Source organism: Coturnix japonica, chromosome 20, assembly GCF_001577835.2.
Source record: "Coturnix japonica isolate 7356 chromosome 20, Coturnix japonica 2.1, whole genome shotgun sequence".
In the NCBI taxonomy this organism is placed as follows: domain Eukaryota; kingdom Metazoa; phylum Chordata; class Aves; order Galliformes; family Phasianidae; genus Coturnix; species Coturnix japonica.
Genome location: NC_029535.1, coordinates 11,658,237 through 11,680,161, shown reverse-complemented (window position 1 = coordinate 11,680,161; position 21,925 = coordinate 11,658,237). Strand labels below are relative to the sequence as shown.

At 41.3% G+C, this 21,925-nt stretch overlaps 1 protein-coding gene across 2 annotated transcripts in view; it reads right to left on the bottom strand.

Annotated features, from left to right (window-relative positions):
* Positions 1 to 21,925, bottom strand: part of ZFP64 (ZFP64 zinc finger protein) — a 212,688-nt gene that overhangs the window by 28,826 nt on the left and 161,937 nt on the right. For both annotated transcript variants that reach the window (XM_032448582.1, XM_015882035.2), the window contains exon 4: positions 5,551 to 5,871. The gene's annotated coding sequence lies outside the window, so the exon portion shown is untranslated. The remainder of the gene's footprint in view (positions 1 to 5,550; positions 5,872 to 21,925) is intronic.

The following is a 21,925-nucleotide window of genomic DNA, read 5'->3' as shown; positions in this document are numbered from 1 at the left end:
AAAGCCATGGAAAAGTGCCCCTCTGTCTCAGGGTCAATGGGAACTGCCTCAGAGAAGTTGTCTGTTCACCTCCAAGTCAGCAGGTTGGTGTCTTCCCTGTTAATGTGGTTCGAAGGATTTTAGGAAAAGAGGAAAATTTAATGATGGAAAGATGAAAAGGAAGTTTAAACTGAACAGTGGTGGGATGGTGCAGCAGCGAATGGACAGTCATGGTCACAACCCAAAGCCTCTGTGTAGAGGAGGGGCCATCCTCCATCCACCTGTGCATCCCATGTCTGGAATGGTAATTCTGCTCTCTGAGCTGTCTCTTGTTTTGCCTCAAAGTGAGCAGAATCCCTCCCAAAGTTCTGATTCTTTTTTTTCTTATAAATAGAAAAAAAAAAAAAAAAAAGAATAAAAATCTGCTCCTTCTTCACTTTCTGAGCACTCCAGTGAGCACAGTGTTATAAACACAAACAACATGAAGGGATGTGGAAGGTCTGCTGAAGGAGGCAAGGCTCTGCAGTTCAAACCAATGTCCAGCTCAGGACTGTGGCTGATCTGCTGAGGGGCTGACAGCAGTGAAGGCTGAATTTCCTTTCCTACCTGATCTATTCAGAACACAAGAGAACCCGAGTAGGGAGAGGCACCCTGAATCCCACTGTGCTAACACAGCAAACGAACAATAATACTAACTCTACTGTTGTCTCTGGGTGACCATTCTTCCTCTGCTTGCACTCCCAGGCTTCTGCACCTCACAAACCCGATGGGCACCCGGCTGTAAAGCTCCGGCTCAGCACACACCCGCGGGCGATGTAACTCAGCCCTCGGGATTCCGCCCGCATCACGAGGCTCACGGTGCCGACGCAGCTCCAAGCGCTGCAGTGACGGCGCCGGACGAGCTCAGCCCGAGCTCCGCAGCCCCTTAATTCATCTCCGCTCCGCACGGCCCGGACCCCATAGCGCATCCCGAGCTCCGCGCTGCGCTCCGTGCCGCCGCTCCGTCACCGCGCTGCTCCCACCGCCAACCGCGTCATCCGCGATCCGCCGCCGTAATAGGCTTTGTCTGGTACAGGGCAAACCCCATTAGGCATGAAAAGGCAGAGCTACGGAAAGGAGCCGGCACTGACAGCCTGTTAAATGAGGAAGGTTGTGCAGGATAGTGGGACTCAGCTGCTTTGGGATAAAAGCGCACACACGCACACACACGCGTTACAGTTTTTCTCTTTTTTTTTTGTCAGTGTAAAAATAGGATCTCAGTTTGCTGAATACATTCTTAGCTGCTGTGCGCTATCATTCACTGCCAGCTTTACAACTGCTGTTCTGTCTGCCTTGCCCAACCCCATAGAATAACCTCCACATCTTTTGCCGTGTCTTGCAATCGTTTGGTTGTACAGAATTACATCATATAAACAAATGCTCTCAGGCCAGCAGCAATTCTGAATGCAAGTGGGCAGCTGCGTGTGCTGGAGCTGACATGGCTGTGCAGGAGGCGCTCAGCAGTGCCTCAGCTCCACCAGGGCTGGGATGTCCTGCTGGGATGGGACAGGAGGGAACAGCAAAGCAAAGCCAGGCAGTTACAGATGGACAGTGTAAATATTTAAGCATCCCATGCTGGCATGGAGAAGGTAAGGCAGGCAGCCTTTGTGCTTGTCATTTCATTACGATCTTTTAGTTTTCTTTTCACCCAAACCCACAGATAATGGAAACTCAGGTTTTGCTGAGCAAATGGAACAAGTCTGCTTGAGCCAGGCCACAGCTCCAGGTCGTTGGTAGAGGTGTGAGAAAAGGGTCTCCAAGGCTCATTTCTGTGCCTGCAGACCTTGTGACACACACCACACACAGCCCGCGTTGTTAAGATTAGGACTGCAATTATTTTTGCTGATTTGGTCAGTTTGAGCTTTTCTAGCAGAATTTCTCTAGAGGGCAGTAAGGATTCAAAGCAGCCTCAGTACGTGAGTGTCTGTGTATATAAATTTGGTAGAAATGACAGATCATCTTTGCACAGCAGTAAAGGTTACAAGAGTGGGTGCACATGTAGGGTAGAGCAGCTAAAAGCACATAAAGCGTACTGTACACTCTTCCTTCTCATAGCATCACCCAGGATGATATTTCATTGCACATTTGTATTCTAAATTACTTAAAGTATTTTGCTTTTAATCTTGCTGAGAAAGGGCCTTTCTGTTAGAGAAGATTCAGTTCGGGTTAGTGGAGGGCATAGTAACAGGGATACAAATTGGAGAAATAAGCCAAGGGTCCGTGTGAAACCCTTTGATTAACACCCTGGAGGGCTGAGACAAGAATTTCTTCTGCGACTCCTACCTATTACTTCCAGCAAACTGAGGATACAAGAGCTAGAGCGAGGTCACAGTGCAGCGCATGTGCTCATTCTCTGGCTGCAATGTGGTTGAGCAAGCTCAGGTTCAATGGGACACAGGGACACAGGCCATGCTGCAGGGCAGGTGGCCAGAAAAAGTTATCAGCAATTATATCCTGGCCAATACCTGCTAATATGGTGTCTCTACTTACATTGAAATGTAAGCTGTTTATTAGGCTCAGCAATGCCATGAATGACAAAAGATCTTTGTGTGATCCTATAATATCTTTACATAATGTAATAGAAGCTCTCTCAGTTCCAGTGTATTAACCACTTATCATTGATTTTAAATAGGGCAGGTGTGGTTGAATTCCAGCCATGCTGTGTTCAGCCAGATGCAGGCAGGCTCACATTTCCACAGGTGCCTGTTTCATTGATACAATGAGACATAAAGCTCAGAGACATGAGCGGTACCAGCAGAGATACACAGCTCTGAGATCCGGCTGAGTACAGTGCCAAAGCGAAACACCCAAACCCTAACATCTGAGTTCAACTTGGGCTGCAGACTAGAACTGAGCTGAAAATGTCATTTATGATCCAGTAATTCAGGGAGCCACTGGATCTCTTATCACTGTTACAGCGATCTCCAGATTACTCATTACTCAGGAGTTCACAACAGCGGCTGCTACTGCTAGATATTTTTTATTAATATTTCATATTAATACTGACTCCCTCCTCCCAGCTGCACCTCTACACCCTCAGCCTCTTACAGCAAAAACATCCAAACTGGCCCGGGCACTTCAAATCAACAAGCCAGGTACAACTTCTCAAAGCAAATGACAATTAGACTGGTACGAACAATGTGAGAGTGGGCTAGATCTTATTGTGAGATTATAGTTTTAAGGAATACTAAATTTAGGATCTAAAGATGTTCATACTTGAATATATTTAAATAATTACTCTGTAAAATATTCATCCTACAATCTGTATTCTTGCTTTTCAGGTGTCTTAGCATCCAACAAATCTGTATTCCTGACCTTAAAAAGTATGTTTCTTGCCTGAAACAAATTTAAACAATAATGTAAGATGCCATAAAACCTGAAACCGCTTATGTCGAGTCAACAGGAGGTTCCATCATGATAATTCCTTCCATGCTTACAAAACAGCTCAGAGTCTGGCTCGGATTCACCCAGCACCTTCTCCTCCTTCCCATCCTGCTCTTGCCGGTGCAGCCCCCTGCCCTGGGCTGTGCAGGTGGGGTTACCCGATGCACCTGGGCAGCCCTCAGCCCTGCTGACAGCCGTGCTGGTGCGGTCAGCACTGCACTTGTCGGGCCATTCTGAAGATCTGATCCCCAGGGAAAGCGGCCCAGGTTGAGTCACCCATGTGTCACCTTAGTGGTAACAGGTGCTTGTTACTGGGGGTGATGTGAGGGATGGTTTCCTGGCCAAGGGCATGTTTTACAGGTTCGCTCAATGCAGACACTGCTCTATGATTTTCATGAAGGCTGGGTGCTAGCCCTGCATTTGGCTCTCAGCAGGGCACCCAAAGCAACAGCTGAACAACGGTAAGAAAACCCATCCCCTCCTCTCCTGTGGCACTGCATATGATGGGATCCTTGCTGAGCATTTACTTCAGAAGTACTCATGGAGCTTTTGGTGTTAGGTTGTTTGGTACAAGCAGTGAGGCTCATAAAGAGAAGTACCCCTTCAAAAGAGGAATATCTGCCTAAAATAGATCTATTTCAAAGCCAGTGGCCCAAGAGCAATTGCTGTTTGGGGTCCTCAATATAATTCAAACCACACTCTCTCTCAGAAAAAGCTTTTAGTTAAGGGGCTGTGATTTTAAAAGGCTTTATACCCCACATGTGCACTATGGATCATGGAACTGGGAAGCAGTAAAAGCTGAATACAGCTAGTATACTAGGGACTGACAGCATTATGACTTTTATCAGTTGTAGGATAAATAAGTCCAGTCTTAGTAAGACAGTTAAGCCAATATGACCATGCTCCTATGCTAAAGATTTATGGCGCTCAGCCCACCCTATAAAGCAATTGTTCAGAAACCAAGGGCTCTAAAATCCTTGTTCGGACAAGCAGTCCTTGTTCCAAGTTCCACTGAGCTTCCTTCCCATTAGCTCGAGCAATCTTCCCAAAAAGCACCAGACAAGTAAACAGAGTATATGAGATGCAGGCCAACAAACGCAGCCTTTCATGCACAGCCCAGCTTGCCTTGCAGGAGCATCTGGAACAAGAAGCCAAACATCAGGAATTCATCATCTGGAAGATACCAGCAGAGCAGACCTGGAGCAGCTTATTCTTGGCTCAACTGATGGCATCTCCTATTGCCCATGCCACAGTTTCCCCATCTATCCAACTACGCTGATAAAGCTACTTTGCAAATCCCTTTCACATCTGTAAATGAAAGACACAGATGCCAAGTGTCATAACAAAAATATTTTTGTGGGTGATTTGGAATTATTGGGAAATCCATACTGGACACTGCTCCTGGAATGTTATTTCATTGCTGCTTTTCCAGCAAGAACACTTTCCTCCAAAAACATAAAGGCCTGAAAGGATGAAGTAGATCAGATTTAATGGCTCAGGATCAGTCAGTTTCTCTTACTGCAGTTAGAAGGAGCTGAAGGGAAGATGGGTGGTTTCAGGAAGGTACCTATGGGGAGATGTGTGCCAGGATTCAAGCCTGGTGATTCATAAGCTGTTCGTCAGTAGCTGTTAAATATCTGCTTTTTGCCAACGCTCACTGTTTCAGTCTGCCAAAGATACTGGATAAACAGTCGCTGTAAAAAATTTATAGTTACTCTGGGGAAAACAAAAGCTTTTTGTGGCATAATGCAACATCATAAATTAAAACTTTTTTTTTTTTAAATTAAGAAGTTACATCATGTTTTGATGTAATGTGATGTGGCAGGTCATGCTTTTAATTTTAATAAGCTTAAAAAAGAGAGAGAGAGAGAGAAAGAGAGAGAGATTTGGGAGTATAAATATTGTTTCTGAACCTCTAACATCTCCTGGTAGAGGCTCGCAGAGCAGGTTCACCTCTGCCACCCGGGTTCAAGTCTTATTTCAGAAAAACAATTTGAAATGACTTCTGGAGGTATCAGCATCAGTTAATGAACTGAATTTCCACTCCACAGACCTTTCAGGAAATTGCCAAACAGCATTAGCACTCCTATTGTATTTGTCATACTTGGGAATTGCTGTGCTTTGAAAGCGCTGTCATCTCCAGCTTACCTTGTTAGAAGCACCTTGTAACATCCAAGCGTCTTCAATTAAAAAAAGGATTCTGGGAGAGCCAGGAGTGTGTTTCAGTGGTGCTTGAAGTCGGTTCCCACTGATTTCAGCAGCAGTCGCAGGACTCCAAGTGCATCTCTGTACAGCCCATCCTTAAGCAGAGGAATCTCATTTTGGACTTCAGAACTGAGACCCATCAGATGAGCGGTCAGTCACTCAAATAGCAGCAGGTCTTTTTGGCATCGTACGGTTATGACAGCACAATTCATGTATCTTTAAACTGGTGTGAGCTTTCTGCACATCTCAGACGAGGCCTGCAATCTGGAACAGAGAAGTGATAAAATTTTAGGTTCTCTTTTCCAGAAAAAAAATCCTCATTTGATGCATGAGTTAGCACAAAGGGATGCTAGCCTTGATTTGAACCCCTGGTCACCTCCAGATGGAAAGAGTCAGACATACCACAGCACTACCACAGAGGGGAAATAGCTTTCAATTCAGCATGTGACCTCCTGAATCTTATTTTTTTATTACTTTTTCCCCAGCTCAGTCCTGACCAGAACCCTGCATTTATTTGGTCATATCTGACACAACGTTACTCGATGGCCCCTGCTCATCTCTCACTGACGTGGTCTGACTTGGCCATATGTGGCCCTTGGAGGGCAATTGCCCTCATCGCACATTGGCTTTGGCTGCAGAGGAATCCTGGAGCTCTCACTGCCTCCACTGGCAGAAAGTTGGCACTTTCTGGACAAGTCTTGCATGAGCCTTGGGAGGATGAAATAGGAAATGACTTCTGCAACACAGCTGAGTAATGTGGTTCATTTCGAGCTCCTCTGACAACAGCCTCACCCTCTGCTGAGCCCGAGGTAATTGCTCAGGGGCTGTTTAGGGCAGTTCCCTTTCATTCTCCTTTCTGACATGTTTTTCTCTCTTATTTGTTTTACAAATAGTTCATTTTTCCATCCTAACTCTCATTTTTATATTTTTAATCATATTCAGAATAGAGGAACAAGAGTGACCCATTGTCCTCACAAGTGACATCTAGTCTTGACTTGACTGACAGGAGGTACCATTAGAATAAGCATCCCTTCCCTGACAGAGGCTATCCATGTTAACATTTCTGTTCTCTGGGCTATATATTTGATCTTACATAGCTGTAAATTATGAGTGACTCCATCAAAGTCAGAGGCATTGCTCCAGAGCTAACATGGTGTAGGTCAGCTCAGATTCATGCTTTTGGGATTTCAGACGTCTGGCTGGGGCTCCTGTTGCATTGCTGGTCACTTTTCTCATTCAGCTTTGTACGTGCTTAGAGTAAGTTGGCAAAAGTGCCCTATACCTGTGCTTATCACACAAGTGATTGCCTTGAATTTCTTGAAGATCAGGTTCACACTGGTATTTGAACTTGATTATGGAGGCAGAAACGTACAGTACATTGCTATGTTGTAAGTCATATCAGGGCAATATCAAAACAGAGTAAGAGTTAAACAAAACATCTGAAATAATTTCTCTGTGTACACAGAGTGCATCTCCTTGGGGTAAAACTGATCTTTCAATTCAGAGTGCACATGGAAAGTAAACTACTGCAGACAGAGAAAGTTCAGCATCATCAGCTAAAGAGGACGGGACGAGATTGAACTTGAGGCAGTTAAACTGTAAATAGGAAAAAGATTTTGTCTTCAATTCCACAGTTTTACACTCATGTTCTATGAATGTTTCCAGTACTGGCAATTTCTCTACATCAGGGATGAGCTCGGAATGTTAGAGGAGAGCTGTGTGGCAAAGGACAAAGAATGCGGAGTTTGACTCATGTGAGAAGGAACGTGCTCCTTAGGAATAACGTTTACAAAACCCATTTCAGGAGGTTCAAAACCACAGTGAGATCAAAAGGAGCGTGATCAGCACAACTGGGGAAACGGCACAGAAATGGGTGATGGGGAAGCAGGAAGGGCCAGAGGTGGGCGAGTGCAGAAGGCTCTTTGTAACTGATAGAAAACAGACAAAGGGGTTATAAGAACTTCATACTTCGTATTCTCTTAGATAATGAGAACATAAAACGTCTGGTTCTCATCTTTTTTACACTTATGTAAAATTAGGATCAACTCAACAAGTTAATGGAGTTACATGGGTTTAAAGCTGGCATAAGTGAGATAAGAAACAGGCCCATCGGTTCATTAAGGACTTCATTAACTGTGACTGGAATATCTTGCAGTGCCTGTGTTCTTGCAAATAAAAACATGCATCTGAGGCCACAGGAAGGTGTTCTGCAGGCCCTGATGTGTATGCATCCACCCAGCTGCCTGTTTCTAAGTCAGAAGCTAGAGGGCTCTGTATAGTTGCATCTCATGCGGGTGAATGTGTACTTGTACAATAGTGGGACTTGCACAAGAGAGATGCACACTCAGGGGGGTGTCACCTGTCATCAGCAACAGGCTGAGCGCGGAGAAGTAGGCAGACGTCTACAGTGCACACGGGACCTTCCATTTAATTCAACTTTGCTGTGGCTTATTGGCTTACAAAATTATCCTGTTTATGTTTATCTCACTTGCATGTAAGTTAAATATATAACAACATTCCACTCTGCTGTGCTTTCTGCCAAGGGATATGCTTATGGTCTTATGATGCTACTCAACCCACTCTATACCAATTTTACTTAAACATCAAAATAAAAGCATATTAAAAACTCGGTCCCCAGGAAGGATCTGAAAAGCAAGGGAACAAGCAGCTCCCTCAAAAACCTCGTTCCCCTTCATGATTGATGGGTTCCATTACTTCAACTCTGCTGTTTGATCAAATGGTAAATCATGTAAATACACCACGTGTGAGTGTCAGAGCAGTTGGAAAGAACTGAGAATTTTTGTTTAAGTTATAGGTCAAGCAGCAATTTCCCAGAACAGCCCCTCATGAAAGCAAAGATTTTCTTCCTTTTAAGCACACATCAGACCAATCTAATTTACTAGGGAGAAAATTCACTTTAGTGCAGAAGGACAATCCAGATGTATACACTACTTAAGCCCTTGTTAAGTGAAAATTGGGATAAGTGGTACTAAGTGGGTGCATAGATCTTAAGCTTGTCCTCTTCAATTGGGTGAATTTTACCCTTAATAAGAAATATAAGTAGAGCATCACTGTTGTCTAGATCCTTATGAGAACCATTAGCACACAGCTGAGATTAACCATAAAGATGCAGCAGAAAATGTCAATTAATCGAGTACTATTTTACCAGTTATATACTTCTCATTCAGTGCTTCTCACATGCAAACTGTGGATTGTGTTATGTCTTGCCCAAATTAGACTGAATGAAAGAATTTGAATTCATTTCTATCATTTCAACATGGGCTTTCCTTATGCATTTCTGCTCAATTTCTGCTATTTCTTCTGCTGAAAATTTGTCATATCACAAAGGAATGCTGCAGACAATTTACTCTTCTGTGACTTGCTACATTCATCCTTGTAAATGTCTACTTCAACAGACCAGAACACAGAGGAAGGTGAATGAAGCTCAGCAAACACAACATCAGAGTTAAGGAAGGAAAACACTCTGTGTATCCCAAGAGCATCTCATTAGATGTTCACAAGTAGGCAGCTAGAATTGCTAATTCAACTTGGAAGACTCCCCTTTCTTGTTTTGTTCTCTTTTTTCAGCTTAACCCCAAATCAGCTTTACCTCTGGTTCAAAAAGCCTCCCTGTCCCAGGGAAGTGGAAATGATGCCTTCATGTGACTCTGTGATTTTGGCTCATACCCTAATGCCACATCACTGCTTTGTACATCAAAAGAACCTTCTCTGACACAGACATTGGTTTACCTTAGCTGAAGTGACTCATCACTTTCCCACAATTAAAGTTTTGGGCTCTAATGCAAAGCAGACTTATCTGCTTTGACAGGACAGTATGGAATAAACAGAAAAGACTAAATTTGTATTGGCAGCTACCACTGCGCTGCAGTTATGAGTAATGCAGCATAGCTAGAAAGGACACCAAGCATCGAGAAATCAAAATAGATTCTGTAGCTGGAGAGCCAAAAAAGAAGAAATATCTGATGATCCCCTGACTGTAACTGACTGCTCAGTACTGTATCAAGAACTCTCTGGGAACCACAGGAAGAAAACATTTCCAGTCTTCCCTTTCCTGCTACTTTTCCCTTCTCCACTCCCTAATGGAGAAAACACAGCACGGGATCAGATGAATTCCTCCAAGCCCCTGGCCCCACATTTCTGATGGGCTGGGCAGCAGCCAACCAGAGATGCTGGGCATGGGGACGGCATGTGGAATTTTGGTTTCATGCTCTCATCGTGTTGCTCCATTACAATGTCTGTGCACACAGCCCAGTGACCAGCACGTACAAATGGCCAGAACTCCTTGGCATGTGCTTCAGCAAATGAGGACACGATCACAGACAGTTAAATATTTGGATCCCCAACCTTTGTACACTTCTCTTGTGATATTCTGTAATTGCTAATCGCGGCAATATCTGCGCAGGGTAAGTAATTCGACATGACAAGTGTTTTTAGCAGCAGGTGAATAAGATCAGTTATTGAAACAGCAAAATTATTGCCAGCACTGAGAGAATTAGATACAAATGCGAGGTCCAAAGAGCTTCACTCATATCAGATATCAGCACAAGCTGGAATAAACACAGGACATTATTAGCCTGACATGGCAAAATAAATTTAATTAGTTTATAAAAGAACAGAATGGCTTGGCTGGGTTTTGATGCTTTGGCGTCCCATACAGAGCGGTAATATCACACAGCTCCACTTGCACATTTGGATTTTAAACAACTCACCTATTGAATTGCATGTCTAACCTGGAAACCCTTAAGCAGTACTATACCAGACTCAAACTTCTATTTTAAAAAGCTCACTGCCCTCTGCATAGGGGAGTGGTAATAAGCTGTTTGTGAAGTGTGAGTTCACTGCTGGATTACATCTAGTCTAACTTCTGGCTCTCGAGCAACACTTGGCATTCTTTATTCAAAACTAATTCAAACCTTCATTTTACACTCTACATCACATAAGTGATGTCTGGAGGAAGCCCTAGCAGCTTCAGTAACACTGGGAACACACGTTTTAACCTTACTGTGTGCGCCCAAAGCCTTGGGAAGCTGGTCTTACAGTCACAGCAACCAGACGGGACGTGCCAATAATGCCCTGTGCCATCAGCATGGAAAGAACAGCTCTCTGGAGAAAGATGAATGGACATGGCTCTGCGCCAGCACATTTTTGGACTGTCACGAAGAGGTCTTCACTTTTAATTAATTTTTAAACACGGAGCATCAAGGACATGATAGCCTTAATGAGATGTACAGGACCGTCTCCCATTTCTCTTGTCTTGAAATATGACATGAAATAACAGTTGCTGGATGTAACGAGAGAGTACCTCCAAGCATACATGCTTGTAAAATATAACACAAAAGGATGTAGATGTGAACAGATCAGCACATACCCTGCAGGAAACAGTCTGGAGTTTTGCTTTACAGATCACCACAAAGCAATAAGACAGTTTTAGGCTTTCATAGGTGCGTGTAGTCTGGATCCAAGTGTGCACTCAAAATGAAAAGCAATGCTGCCAGTTCTGGCTTTCCCTGTGGCAGCTTCTGGGACCATTGGTTAAGGTCTGGGCTGCACCAGCAGGGCTCTGAACATCTGATGGGAGCAGCCCGGTGCTGCCAGGCACCTTCAGCCTCCTTCAGGCACTCAGATCAGCAAGAAATACAGCAACCTGATGCTTTTCATGAAGAGATATAGAATTTACCATCAAAAGTCAGAATATAACAAAGCATAAAAGAAAAGGATTATTGTGAGTGGGCTCCCTCTTTCCTAAGTGTTACCTAATTCCGGGTGCTTCAGACAGATTATCCTCCAGCCCTCAGAGACAGCGACCGTGTCAGTTTGCTCCTCGTAAATAAATCCCTGATAAACCGGCCACCGCCTGAGAACAGCAGGAGTTTTAAACTGGCGATAGCCCTTTTGATCTGCTTGCCCCGTCATGCTGAAACACCTGTCCAGTTTTGGCCAGGGTCTGGAAGCAGTACTTCGCAGCTCATAGCTCACGCGCTGTTTCTTAACCCCTGCCCTGTTTACCAGAAGAAGTTTTATCAGGATTTTTGATGTGGACTCTCTGCTTATTTCCCAACCATCAGTTTCTTAATGGAACTCCCATCTGCGTGCATATGTACACATGTGGCAAAGAGACGGTGACCACTTGTGCCCAAAGTCAGTCACATGCAGCACTCATCAATTACTGCCAAAGTCCCACGTCCTTCACACTTTTGTTTTCACTGTAAGCTTCTAAATAAGGAATAATGAACATCAACACCCACTTATTCAGTAAGCATATAAGCAATTAAATTAAATTAAATTAAATTAGCACAGCCAAGCAAACAAAGCAGTAATCATTCAAGTCCTCTATTCAGGCTGCAGCCATAACGATAGGCTGAAGATTAACAAGACATCCTGGGAAGAAAATTAGTATCAAGATTTTATTTTTTGGAAATCGCAACCACAAGGAAACATCATTTCTGCCACTTTGAAAACAGGAATTTTTGATTTCTTTTAAATAGCCTTTCCCCGTCACTTCAAAACATGACAAATCCCAGGCCGAGCTGCTCTGTCCTAAGCTTCACGTTCCTGGACTATATTCGGCATTATCTCCTCCATGCAATTTTAGCCTGTGTTCTCCTGGGAGCCTCCACCACTTTCCCTGAACATACTAAAAGAGGGACTGGCCGGTCCAGAACAGTAACAGATGAAAGCATTAGAGAATAGACTTGGGTCAAGAATTATTATTGCTAGAGGCCTCCAAAATCTAGTTATGGGTTTCAGCAAACCCTGTGGGCTCTTATGATAATGCTTTTCTACAGTATTATTGTTATATGGCATTAAATCAGTCAGATTCATGAGCAACAAGAGGTCAATGTCTGATTGAAATTCATAAGGTCAAAAAGGAAACTAAAAATCAATTTATAAGATATGAAGATTTAGGTTCAAACTATATCCATGAGCAATAAAATTTCACATCCATAAATGTAAGAAATCAGTTATTAAACTTGAGGGGGGGAAGAAGACTTATTAAGTTTTACACACACATAAGGCAGCTAACACATAATTTTATCAGACATTACTGAAATCCTATGTGTAATATAAGAGATGATGGGCTAAAATGCTAAATGGTTTAGCACTAAATTATTAAGTGATGTATCCCTAAGGTATTAAAAAGATAAGAAATGCAGAGCAGGTGTCTCTCCCACCAACTCTTGATCACTAGTTTAAGTGCATATTGATAACAAATGCACTTTAGAGGCAAAATAGTATTAGTAATATTTTTGCTGTATGAAAGCTTCATGTCAGAATGACTAAAAGCTTCTACCTGACAAAGAAGTGTTCATATATATACATCTATTAATATATAGAGATATTAAAAAATCACGTTAAATGTTAGCTCCCCGTAGAACAGAAAAGAAACTCCAAGGTATTGGAGTCAGTTTGATACTTACACACAAGTAAATAACGTAGGTGGAATCACAACTATACCACACTGAGAATGAGAATTATGGTAAGCACTCCTACCTGTTTTGAAACGAAAATGCATCTCTATTAAAATTACAGTTTAATGGAGATCCATGTAAAACAAAGGGTATAGAAGTGCAATAATAGACAGTTTTGCTTCTTGTAAGCCTGGCCAGCACAAGCCTTGAAGACTCCTTTCTCCTATGCTCTTGATTTCCTACTGCAGACCTTTGTGTCAGCTCTGCTGTGCTGAGGTGGCGATGGCCGTGCAGTGCGGGCAGCCCCTGCTGCACAAAGCCATGGGGAGAGGTGACTATTCGGCAGCTGCCCATACCACTCCATTTGCCTAACCACCACTTCTGCCTGTATTTTGACTATAAATACTGTGCCTTCTCCATTCAACAGATGCCTGCCTGCTATGGTTTCATCAAGAAGGCTTTTGGGGCTGAATGGCTGAAGCCTCAGTGTTCTCAGAAAGTTCATTTAAGACAAAAGGAAGAGCAGTTTGTGTAGCTGTGCATAAAAGACAAGGTTTGACAATGTGAACACTACACATGCTGCAGGCTTGGAAGGCAAATAAAAACAGCCTGTCAGTACTGTGTTAATAATAAGGTTGGGGATGGGCTCTGGCATTTAGAGCTGAATATATTACAACTTAATTCCAGGTCCAGATCTCATGCACCTCTCTCTTCTCTGAGCCCCTCCCTTCAAAACATGCTTACAGGTAGCTCGGTTGAGCACATGCCTAATCTTTCACAGTATCACCTTCATCTTCTGCTGTTTAGCTTTGATTCTTTTCCAGTGCAGACCTCCAAAGCCTGTCACAAATCAGGGAAGGAAGGAAGGAAGGTCTCACTCCGAATGCAGTTTGAGTCAGACCCACAAAATCTGAATATCAACTTTAAAATGGAAGGAATTAAAAACAGAAATAAAAATAGAAATGCACACTTCTTTTCTTGTAATGTTTTGGTTTTGATTTGTCTTTTCAAGTTGGAGTCTGGTGTTCAGATTTCCAAGCTTTGCTCTTAGGCTGAAAATGCTAATAATTACTTCTGAAAGATAAAATTATGGAGCTCTTGGATAATAACGTGGCTGTGGGGATTTAACGAATCCCCGTGTGACAACCCAAACTGCAAGAGCAGCCAGCATTACGTCATTGCATGGCGGAACCAGATATCTTCTGGATAATCGTGTAAAATGAAGCAGATGACAATTTCAATGATTCTCCCAATTTTTATTTTTATTTTTTGCAACGATTCTTTAGTAAATTACTGAATGTTTCTATGATTCTTTTGCTAGCTGCATTATAACATAATAAAGTTTAAATGATATGATGCAGATATAAATAATCATGTACAATGATACGTTGTGTGGCTAGCAGGATACCTAACCTGAAGAAAAGATTTATGAATAAACGAAATAAAGATCTATTAATGCAGTAAACCTACTTAATAAAAGTTACTTTCATATTCAAAACCAAAATATTAAAGCATGCTCCATATCTGAAAGTCAAAAGTGAAAGAATAAATTAACTAAGGTTAAGAACCTTGTAGCAGCTGACTAACAAAGCTCTAGGGCATTATAAAATTTCATGCTCTTGTAATAAAAAGGATAAAGAATTGGCTAGAAGACCACTAAAAGTTAAAATAAATGAACATAAAGTAGATGAAAAAGCTTGACACGACTGAGACCACAAATGTGTAAAGACCAAAGACACAGTTTTAAGTCATTAGAGGACTGAATTAAATGCAAAATGAATCCTAGTAGTAAATTAATAGAAAATTACAAAGGTAAATGAGCTCTGTTTCACAATTACAAAAAACTTTTCTATCATTTTTCTTTCAGGACTTGAAAACATTAAAGTGTGATGAGTTAAATTCTGGCACATACCCAAAACAGAAACAATTCCTAATATTTCTGCATATAGAAAAGTCCCATTTGATGGAAGAGACAGCAGCACGATCACACAAGGCATTTCTGACTTACGGTGGGAGTAATTTACCATTTAGATGTTTTTAACAGCTTGGTTTTATGCAGCATATTAAAGAAAAGGTTTTATCTCAGCCCTGCCTTCTCTTATGTAAACCTTCAGATGAGATGATGTAAAAGATCAAAATTTTCAGACTTTTTTCATTAACATTATTGTTTCTTAATCAGTAGTTAAAACTGAGAAGGGGAGAAGGTAAAAATGTAGAGGAGTTGCAAAGCGTTTAAGAGCAAAGCATGACTGAAAACAAAGAACTGATGCTTTCCCCTCCAACCGCAAGGCAGCCTGGATCTATAATTTTTGGTACAACACGAGTGACAGGGAATAGCAAAATTATGTGTGGAGTATGTCTGCCTCTTTACAAGCAACGTCCAAAGGGCTCTTAGGGCTTTCAGCAAAACTTCTGGACTTTGGTTTCTGCTGCTTGTTTTGAGAAACTATCTTCTTCCAATCCATATTTTTTGGACTTCTGTTTTGGCCATCATTATTCTTTGTGGGCATTTTACTCCATGAAGATTATCAGTACATTATCATCCAAAGGAATGTTTAACATGTAAAAAAACACATCAGAAAGCTCCCAACTAAGAAAATAACTTATCAAACCAAGTAATTTGCCATGACTTATGATTTACTTTAGATGAACCATCTGTTCAAAGCTCAGCCATGGCCATGAGTGACCCCACAAACTTCTCCAAAGGAAACATCTTGGTGTTCAGGTCTTTGTCCAACTCCAAGATCTCCACAAAACCCTACTTTCCAGTTCTGGAGAAAAACCAAAAGCCTTCAGTGAACCGAAAGCCTTGAGTTTCACAGTAACAGAGTTTAGTTTGCTGGAGATGAGAGAGGTCATAGCTTAGGGGGCCTGATACTCTGGTACATGTGACAGTAACCATTATTTAATCACCGTTTTACTATGAGAATGACAACCTGACAGCAAGACCCTCCTCAACCTGCTTTGTTATTACTCTCCTCATGCATTTATAGGGCTGTGAAATAGCTTCCTTAAGCATACAGGAAAGCACATCCTAATGGGGACAGTCATGGTTATGGATGTGCTGGTGGACACCATGAGCAATGACAATGGAGCTGCCATGAGCCCTAAAATGAAGCTGGTCATTCCTTGGCAAGGATTTCCTCAGATATTCAGAGAGTCAGGTCAAAAGCATCAACATCTGCAGCACATTTATAGCCACTAGCTGCAGGATGATACAGGCTGGCTGGGTTTTGTGACAACTACAGTAACGTATGAGAGAGAGGATTAAATTCTGTGCTTGATTTTGGCCAAAATTATTCATTCAGTTAAAGAAATACAGCAACTACAAGATGGAAAACTTTGCAGCAGACCTCTGGCTTTGGTAAGATGAAGAGAAGTTAAACTCTTCTGAAACTAAAGAGATGGTTAAAGAAGTTGCATCTCAACAACATTAGTGATAATGGACTCCTATACAGGATTTCTTTCTTTCTTTTTCTTTCTTTTATTTATTTTTTTTTTAATTTTTTAAAAAAATTATTTATTTCTTTATTTATTTTGCAAGAGTACCTCATTTCTCTTCATTAACAAACTGCCCTGTTCCTTTTTCTAGACCAGAGCTAGCACATCAATCTGACCATTTCTAATGAGATATAGGATAATACTGTGTGGACCAGACTTGCTTGTCAGCCACTGCCTGATGGGTTTAAAGTAAGAAACGATCCTTCATTAATTAACCTTCACTTTCTATGTAGATTCACTCATTGAGATGCAGGTAATTAAACCAAGGTCATTTCAAGGACTGACAGAGGAAAAACAGCAGCACACAAGTAGTGTGGTTATTTTGATAGATAGCTTTCAATACGATTGTTTCGGTGTAACAGTTACACAAAGTTGTTCTATTTATTTAGAATAAAGAAAACAATCTTCTTTTCTAATATGTCAGCTCAAGGCTAAAGAGACTTTGGACCTAACTTCATTGACTCACATGGCTTTCAGGACAGATTAGGAAAAGAAAATATCAGAAAAGTAAAGAAAATTGAAGATAAAAAAGTGAAATTCATGGAACAAAGGCAGACAGAAACTTATCTGGAGATCCTGACAGTGACTGAAATATCCCTGCAGAAATACTCTCAATCTTGTGTTTCAAGAGAAAGCAATGTTCAACAATTAAAAAAGAGCTATTTCAGTTAGAAAATTGTATGCAAAAACAGAAGTGCCATTTGTCTTAGTGTTCAGACTCATTTCATTGACTTTTAACCCTTACAAATGCAGTGATGCAAATCTGCAGAGAGCCAAGTAATGCAAGCAGCTGCTCATTCACAGGTATAAGACTCCAATTACAAAACCACCGTAGCTTGGGGGTATAACAGTAGAAATTTTTCAGCTCCTCCAAATTAGCTCTTACACCAGTCCAAGACATGTGAAGTTCCAAACTTTGATCACTGTTGAGAGCGAAATGAATATATTGAACCTGCAAATAGCCTTTAGCTCTTTCCAAGTGGTTCCCTTATAATTTGAGTGTTAGATTAAAGTTGTATGTTATAGATTTTAATAGCTATCTTCCATTTGGTTTGCTGAGTACCACTTGCTGTGGATTATACGACCTACTCACCAGCATGTCCCATTATGAGCACTTAACCTTGAAAGTTGTAAAGACAGAACATTTAATCTGTTAAACACAGTCAGAATCAGAAGGTTATATAATTACAGGTAATTTGGCATAGCACTTCTAATACTTCCCAATTATTAAAATAAATTTTACTGCAGATTTTCTTCTTACGAAATGAAAAAGAAATAATAAATAGGCAGAATCAGAGCATTTGAGAGCACAAATATCTGTGGGAATGTATACATCAATTTCTTTCAATTAAGGCCTTCAGAAATCATAAGTACAGTAAACTTTTACAAGCAAGGATATACCAAGACTGAAAGTTAGTACAGATAGTTATGCAGGAATACAGGGAGCAGATAAGAATGAACTGAAAAGTCCTTTTCAGCAAATATTCCGGACAGACACACATCATGGCTGAGGTCCTGGCACAGACATTTATCCCCCAAGTCACAGTTTGTCCTTTGCTATCTGAGTGCAGAACAGGTAGAGAAAAAAGGAAGAGCAAGGAGAAAATTACTGTCTTCTTATGGCAAATAGCAAATTATTTTCATTATGAAATTAAAAATCAATAAAATTAAAAGTTCAGAAAAAGAGCAGATAACACAGGCTGGATAGTAACCATGCTGTTTAAAGCTCATAGAAAGCATCCAGATTTTATGGCAGTGAGGGAAATACTGAGCTCTACAGAATTTTCAGAAATCTATTAATTCTAATTTTAAGATAACTGATGCTTCAATGAAGAATTATTATTATTTTTTTTTTCTGTGCCATTTTACCATTCACAGGCGTCTCAGCGCTTCTGTGTCTGACTTGAGTAAGGAAGGGAACCAGGTGTAACATTCCTGCATGTCAGAATCAGACTGAAGGAGATGACGAATTCAGGTAGCCTGGCGTTTTAGCACATATAAACTCTTTAAAAAAAAGCTTACGTAACACTTTTAAAATGGAGATAGAAAGCGAGGTTAAAAATTAGACACCAAAATCTCAGTGCCTGATATCTCCACCCAAGTTTCCTGTGATGAATCAACATCAAGAATCCCCTGGCTGAAGTGATGCACGTAGCTTGCAATGCAGCACAGGTCAAGGCAATGCCATTAGGTGATGCCATAGAAATCTCCATTTTAATCCCCAAAGTGAATCCTGCACATTGTAACTGGGTTTGGTAAGAAAACACACACAAGTGCCTTTCAGATGTGCACACCAGGTTTGTGGTGTTCCAGGGCAAGATGGGCGCAAACAAACTGGGATATGCACAGCCACAAAACAGTCACATGCCAGTTAGACCTGCATCTGGCAAGCACAGCTCTCAACAATTAAAAGAACTGTAAAAATGAGCAATTAGGATGGCATTTTATTGGGAAATTTGACATTCCAAAAGCACCAACATTTTCCATGGGAAAGCAACACTGAACCTGAATGGAGCTCCAATCACATCCATTTTTTTAAGCTTTTGTGCAAGTGTCTGAGTTTAATTAGGTTAAGCTATTTCAAAGCATGCCCAGTTGTTGTAATTTGTTTATCTTAGAGTTGCTCTTTGATCACGATTGTTCATTTTCATAGAAGCCCTGTTATCAGTCTTAGGATGAGAAGTGAAGAGTGAAGTGAACAGTGTTCATGGTAAGGAAATTTAGAAAAACTTAAGATGCTCAGAAAATAGCTGTCATTAATAAAAGAAAGGCACGACTTCATTTAGCTTGTGATGGCGGGAGCAAACCAATTATTTTTTAAGATGGGAAAAAGGAAACTAAAGTGTGCTTATGCATCCTGCCTCAGAGCTGGTGGCCTTTTGTATTCAATATTCTGATAATCTAAGTCCGAGTTTGAATTGGCCAGGCTGTGATGAAGTACCTTTGATATCCATTCATAACATCCAACCTCAGAAATCCTTCCATTTGTTGTCCTGTGAAGAAGAACACTGAGCACTCCCCATCCTTCAAATTGTCATTTGATGCTGGTTATTTTAAAAAGACCTTACAAAAATGGTTACAAAGGTGCAATAAAGTTTAAGCATCCCAAAGAAAATACTCTGGCCCTTCATTTTTAAAGAAAGAACCTTAGCCATTACTGGAACTGGGTAATAAGAACATACTCAGACTATCTTTATTTAAAAGCATGAATCTGGGTTAGAGGCTCTAGGCTGGCTTTTCCAGCTTCTCTCTCATTTATTTATTTTTTAATTTTAAATCTTTTACGTGGTAAGATGGGTGCATTAGCTGCACAGTTTTCTAGCTGAAGATCATCCAAAATACATGAATACATCTTGGCCTTTGGGATGGGCTGTATTCACAGAGCATTTAAATGAGGTTTTTCAGATATTGCATGAAGATATTTTTGCACTCATAGGGGAATAATGCAGATCTTTCTGAGGTTCTCTGTACGAGCAAAGTTATCTCTCTCTGGAACATGCTACAGAATGGATAAGAGCTTGAAATGTGGAACAAAAAAAAAGAAAAAATGGAGAGAGAGTTTAAAGACCACCTTTTAGAACTGTTCATCTTTCTTTTTTCTTTTTTTTCTTTTCAGTATAGCTGATAATGAGTTCTCTGTGTGTTCTTATGGGTCCAAGGATGCCATGGTCACCTCTGTACAATCTCACCTGATTGATGTAAATCAGACATGCAATATTTGCGCACTTTTAACTGTAGGTCTTAACTGTATAATCCAGAAGAAAACTAAAGATGTGCCAATACTTCTTTATCAACGACATCCTGAGGAAGCAGACAAGAACCTTTTAAAATTACTAAGGCCAATCAGCTAATTTGTAGTAAATGACCAAGTTAATGAGCTCAGCCTCTTTTCCTGTTCAAAGTTAACTTTGAATTTCTTTCAAATTCTCAACTCTGTTCAGGACCCAACATCACTTTGAGTTACAGCCAAATTTGCTGTTATGTTGCCAATAGGAGACGCAGACATTCGCTGCTCAGGAGCTTCTTCAAAAGTCGTGAAGTACCAAACAAGTTCGACCTGGTCCTAATTTGCAGTCTTCATGGTGGACAGACACCATCTCAATTTTCTTTGCGGTTGTGAACACTGACATGGATTACTGACACTGGGTGGACTCAAGTCACCTGATATTGTTTTTGCTCCGGTTAGTCTTCATTTGGTTACTATATTCACATTTAAGAGTTTCAACTCTGCTTTCCATAAATGGTATGCAACATTCCCTTAAAAACTGCTGTTTCAGTTAAGATTTCTGCCCGTAAATCAGTCACTGGAATATTCAGAGAAAGCAAATACAGAAGGGGTGTGAACACAGCTGAAGGCTATTCAATGTTTTATTCAAGGGAGTTTTTATGGAAAATATTTTGAGGTATTTGCTTAGTTCTAATCATTACCATGGGATGCCCTGGAAATCCAATAGTCACATTAGTGCCAAAACTTGAAAGCAATTAATCATGTTTGAAGAAAGAAATTTTCATTCTACGTTTGTGTTGAAACTTTGGTGCAGGAAGGAAGCAGCCCAGCTGAGTCAAATTCCACAGTTCTCACAGCCTCCCGCGGTCTGGAAGGGCACAGATCCGTCCCAGGCTGTGTGAGACACTCTGTGACTACAGGGAGCTTTGGGTTTTTGTCAGTATTTTGGCCTGGAAGTTGGCTGTTGCTCACCCCCAAGCGGAGGCAGGCTGTTCACAGCTCCTGTGGAACACTACAGCATCAAAGGTGTGGTGAGAGGGCGGACCTGCTGGGAAAGCACCGTGGTTTCATTTAGTCTCCATCCAGCAGAGCAGTACAGTGAAGTGACTTCTGAGCCGTGTTGAAGTAGCTCAAGTACCAGGAACAAAGCAGCCAATACATTTGTCGTGGACAAATTAGCCCACATTCCTCCACTGCAGGTCAGACGCCCTTAGGAGCCGCAGGTTTTGCAAGTTTCTTGTGACCTATAAGGTACTGAACCTATGCAGCCCTTATTTTCCATTTTAATGGGAGTCAAGGAAGCCGATCAGATCACGGAGGCACTCAATAACATGATGAATGGCACTTTCAACAGACTACTAAAAACTTTCCATGGTGCTAGGGCTTCACTCTGCCTTCCTTTATTGTGTATTATCGGCCAGAGATGCTGCGTGCACTGAAATGTGAGAAGGATTTTTATGCTTGTAGGAGTTCAGCATCAACCTATAGCTGAGCGTTAGCACTTCTCTTACCTTACATTCAAAGGGCTCTTTGTCTGGGCTGCATATTCAAAGAGATAACAGCAATGATAATTTGTGGAAATTCAGAGCCTCCTTCCCCTCTGATAAAGCACAAGATAATAAAGACTTCACTTCTGAAACATATTTGGTCAAATTTTGGA